At 34.8% G+C, this 5,445-nt stretch overlaps 1 long non-coding RNA gene across 2 annotated transcripts; it reads right to left on the reverse strand.

The window, feature by feature from the left end:
* Positions 1-3,529, reverse strand: LOC147556904 (uncharacterized). Of its 2 annotated transcripts, XR_015234972.1 has the most exons (4): positions 3,096-3,529; positions 2,730-2,878; positions 1,441-2,167; positions 1-1,001 (listed from the first exon to the last, which is right to left on the reverse strand). It is a non-coding gene; the product is annotated as an uncharacterized LOC147556904 (long non-coding RNA). The 2 variants fall into 2 exon arrangements; XR_015234971.1 differs by lacking the exon at positions 1-1,001 and having other exon boundaries at positions 1,058-2,167; positions 3,096-3,523.
* Positions 3,530-5,445: the final 1,916 nt, after the last annotated feature.

Here is a 5,445-nt window from a genome sequence, read left to right on the forward strand (position 1 = left end):
TCGTAACCCTCGTCCGACAAAAAGAACCAAACATTAGCACCGAAGAGAAAGAAAGCCAAAAATATAAATGTAATCATAATCATCCCTGCAACACCTCACGACCTCATCTACAGATACAACTAATCTAATAGTCTGTACATCGAGCAGATTAGTTGATCTATGTAAAATGGAATTTGCCACAATTTGTGTTCATCTAAGCGATGCAGTAAACATGTAAAATGTACATATAATAACGAACAATCAAATGTTAACAGTGAAGATAAGGCACTCATTACCTAGAAGTTAGTTTCTCGATTGTTCCTCGTACCTACTAACAGTATGGCAATTAACCGTCAACTGCTTGGGTCACTGTTCTACTTAGTATAAGGAACTTAACCGTCAACTGCTTTATTATGATAATTGTTGTACATGCAAAGCCAAGTGATAGACCTCGTAAAAAAAGGTCTCAGTTAAGGTTGATCCTAGACCAATTCGTGGGGATAGAAGATGTCCTAGGGTTATTGTTCCATTGGAGTAGGAATATGGGGTCGTATAGGAACTTGTCATATCTTGATTTCATTTCTAATTGGGAGGATATCATGAAGTAAGTAACATCTTCCCTATGTGAATCCCCCAATTCTTTTTTGTACATTTCCCTTTTTTCCTATTAATTCAAACATTTAAAAAAAAAAAAAATTCGTGGGGAAAGGTTCCATCTTAACCCAAACTTATGTTACATGTCAATTGGTCAATGCTAATACAAGTGAATCAAGGTAAATATGATTACTTTAAGACTAAAGAGAGAATTGTAACGAGATAACTTGAAACTCAGTTTGTGTGTGTTTTCCTTTCTAACACGCTACTCCTACATCAATTAAATGTCATATTCTAGATAATTAGAGACTAACATAAAGTAAAGCTTTAACATACCTAAAAGAGATCAGCTGAGTTCATAATGTTTTGTACGCTTGAGCTACTTCGTCACTAGCTAGGGTAAGCTTCCTTTTGGATCCGTTTGAGCCCTTGACAGTCGGGATTCAAAATTTTGTCATCTAGAAAACAGAGCTCTCGTAAAACCAATTGTTTCTTTTACTTTGAGAAACTATGGCCTACCCATCAGTTTTAAATGAATTATACCAACACCAATTTGTAAAAAATTAATTAACTGAAAGAAATAGGCAGAAGAACGACTGCGCTAGAGGTTAATGTTCTAACACAAGTTGTTTCTCGGTAAACCAATAGTTTTGTTTGATTGTCACTAAACTAACTATGACTGTAATTCCCCCAAGTTATGTTCAACATCAACATGTATTAAGTTATGGACTAATTGAGTTTCGCCATGTGGATTACAAGAGTAAAGCGAGGTCTGATCCTCGGAGAAACACACGTGTATTTATTTTCCTAAATAATGAAGACAATAACTTTGAGTGTAGAACCTAAAAAAGAAGCTTGGTTTCTTACCTCTGTCATGACCTCCCAAAGAGCATCTTGTAGACCTCAACTAACAAAACAAACTAAATGTAAGAGTGAACAGCAAACAGTCATTACATCTGAAGTTAATTTCCCGAAAAACTAAACATGTAATGCTAGATCTCACATGAAAATTTCTAGATAATACATTAATCAAAAGTAACAACATAGCTTGAATTTGTTAGTTGTTATAGAAGAAAGTTTTTTTTAGCTCTACCCAAGATTCATCCTTACTCGCCATCTCTGTAGTCTGTACATTCTACATCAATAAAAGGTACTAAACTAAACTCTGTAGCAATTCATTGTGTTAAGGGTTATTCTCATCGACATACACAATCCTGGCTGGAATTCCACTACCGCCATCTTTGTGTGTTAAGGAGGTACTTCATATTAGAACTTGTAACAGGATTAAAAAAAAGATTGCTGCTATCGGAGGTTTAATCTGAGTTTGGTTACAGGATTAGTAAAAGGAAGAAGCTAGAGAATTCTTGGGCTGCAATTTTGTGTTCAGTTTCTTTAGCTGATATTCTGCTGTTTTAAGGTTAGAAGTTAAAGCTTCAGGTAATGGTGGGTAGTTATACCTATTCGGTGATGGTAGTGGAGCAACCCTCTCTAGTCCGGATATCAGATTCACAACGAATTACTCCTCAAATTCCAAAATGTCCGCCATTTTGAAATCCATCCTTCCCAATCAGCACAGCCGCACAAATTTCAATAACTGGATGTGTTACAGACATAAATAAAACCACAGGGGTAAACAGACGCATAACACCAATTTATATATTATAAATTCAACAAATAGAACAAAATATCTAGAGATTTGGTAGCTTAACCATGTATCAGCTTTCTAACAGACTTGTCATCAATGAATATTGCATCTGTTAGTATAACATTAGATGTAGGAATGTATCCTCGAACAATTTTCAATACGCAGTAAAAGTCACATGTAAAGAAAATTGGAGTAAAACACCAAACCAACACTGTGTAGCAAAGAGATGATAACTTTAACAATGAATATAAATGTCAGAAGCAAGCCTAAAAAGACCCACACATCGTGTATTAAAATTTTTGTTTTCCAACAAAAACCACCCTACTATTCAGTATTGGGTTATTGTTCAAGCCTTCAAGGAAAATGAGTTACGTTCAAATGATTATTTGATACCCACTTTTGTAAAAGGAACATAACAATGAATGAACAACTTTAACTGAAGAACATTTCATGTGATATAGCTTAGTATAACTCAAAAGTTTAGAAACTAAAGAGGAGTTTCTTTTACTACCTCTCAATGTCATGAGCTCCCTACAAGCATCTTGTCGGCCTCATCTGACAAGAGCAACCTGAATACTGGAAAATCTCTATCCACACTCTCCTCTACTCCACAAGGTTTCCTCTTAATACTCTAATGTTTCCTTTTCATACTATTCGCAACTGCATAACAGAGGTAGTGTTCAGCGAAAAACAAAAAGAGATAGATAAAAAATTAACCATTAGCTTTGTCTTTTCCCAAGCGCTCCTTACAACTTCTAAAACCATAAAAGTCTTATTATTACAGCATAATGAGGTAGGTTAAAGAAATACTGATGTCTTTTCCTAGCAACAACATTTACAATGAGATATTTCCATTTGTTAATGATGCAAGACTTACTCTATTGCGCATTTAGTCTAATATATCCCGAGCTCGACATCTCCAACACTGGGAATTATCTCTGCCACTAGCTATAGAAGTTTAAAATACCAAAATTTTGTTTTCTTTGTTCCTTAATTGGAAGATATCGTTTTAACTTACAAAAAAAAGAATAAACATTAGCAGCCAAAGGAATGAGGAAAACAATATGAGATTAGAGGTCTGGAGAGAACTTCTTGTAATTTAAAATTTAAATCACTCTAATGGCACAACCCTCATATCTAAGACGATATTTGAACGACCAAGGATTTAGGAGAAACTATTGCCCTCATATCTAAGACGAGAAAAAGAATATGCTAAAAGCACAAAACTTCAAACGACCAAGTACGGTTTATAATTGAATTCGAAGAGAGTAAAAAAGTGCCAGTTCTCCAAGACCAGTACACGTTGTCATGATCCAGCAATTTGGCCAGCCACATTTCTGCAGACAATCAGTTAGACAAAGAAAAATGAAAAACGCAAGGTTCTAAAAAACATGAATGAAACTGCAAGGTTCTAAAAACTCAAAATGTGTTCAACCGCTTATGTAAGGATAAAAGAAAGAAAACATTAATTAGCTAAGTTCATTTTTTCATCCTATGCACCACGAGTTTAAAAATGATATTTGGTTCTCCAAAGTCATTGTACTTATAATTTCATTAATTAAATTACAGGTAATTCTCAAGAGCAGACTGATCAAATAAATAACGTGGCAATAGTTTCTCCTAAACCCTTGGTCGGATCATCCCAGATTACTTACTACTGCAAGGGGTAGAGGTTCTGGGTCCAACCCTGAAGCTATGTATTTAATTGCTTCTGAGTCGGTGCAAGACCCCTGCAATAAGGTCTCACTTTCTTTCTTTAATGGACTGAGAAAACACATCATCATTGCCAAATATAATGATAGAAGTATTTACACCTTTAAATACCTTATTAACCGATTGAAAAATTAGAAGGCGAATAATGGATGAAGTGCAGACTTTGAATTAACTTCCAAAAATAGAAGTATCTTTCTTCCCACTCTGTAACCTTTGCTTCGTAATAGCATCTGGAACACTGCAGCTGAAAGAACATCTGCCAATCACCAGTGAAGAGAATAACATCAAACATAAAGATTATAAATCATAAAAAAGCCACCTGAAGAAAGAAAGTTCACAACTTCATGGCACGTGAATTCAATAATGTCGACATTAAAAGGTAAACCTTAAAAAATGTAAAATATCCTAGACTGCGCAATTATGTCGTAGTAAAACGTCATTACATAACATTACAAACAATATAGGATAAGTAAATCAACTTTCACAAGATTAATTGATATTCGTAAAAAATTTATTGTGATAAGGCCTTCGATCGAAACCGGTGTAAAGCTGTAGAAAAACTGAAAACCCAACTTGGTTGGGTTTATCATGGCTTAATTCTTGGAAGAACATACATGAATTAATTAATATGCCAAAATAATGTGGGCTTAATATGCCAAAAAAACGTGGGAACTTAACACTGTAGAAGCTGAAACATGAGTAGGTTTCTTACCTTTCATATGAGGTTTCTATAGGATACAAGCATCTCGTAGGCCTTAGCTAACGAACAACCAAGCATTAAAATGAAGAAAACAAAAAATTTCGAGATTGGAATTCATAAACAAGCAGTGTGAGAGAGATATGCATGCAAAGTTAGAACTTACTACCATAAACAGTTTAAGGATCAATCACCTTTCTAACAGACTCATCACCGTTGAACACAAAAATGTAACCGGAAAGGATGCAGGTCGATTGTTGCTTAGCTTTATATGCTTTTAGTCGTAGAAATGTATCCTCAAACAATCTCCAACATGCAGTAGAAGTGAGGCGGGTGACATGTAAAAAATTGGATAAAATCAATAGAAATCACCGTGAGGTAACATGGATGAACTTCAGATATCTCAACATATATAGATGTCATAAGCATACAAAAAGTCTCAAATAGTACATCAGAGTATTAAATTGTTTGAGAACTACACTGCTATGCAAAAATTGACTTTTAATTCAACGGAAATAAGCAGTGAAGCCTGAAGTAATGTAGTTAGAACAGTTCAATCTATTACTTGATTACCTACAATCCGTTTGTCACTATATGAATCTGAATAAATCAGATTTTTGAGCTTCCAACTCTTTAAATTTCGCCTAAAACTTCGAACCAAGAACTAGAAGAAAGTTCTCATTAGAGATTAGACCAATGCAAAAAGAGATTTCCATAACTTGACCTGATGGGGATTCCCCTTAGTCTTTTTGTACTACCATTTGAAGATCGGAACAGTCACAGCAACGTAAAGAGACAGATCTAGAGGGAGCCATGG

This window comes from Eschscholzia californica, unplaced genomic scaffold (assembly GCF_041429995.1).
Source record: "Eschscholzia californica isolate CP2 unplaced genomic scaffold, dmEscCali1.0.p SCAF_2, whole genome shotgun sequence".
In the NCBI taxonomy this organism is placed as follows: Eukaryota; Viridiplantae; Streptophyta; class Magnoliopsida; order Ranunculales; family Papaveraceae; genus Eschscholzia; species Eschscholzia californica.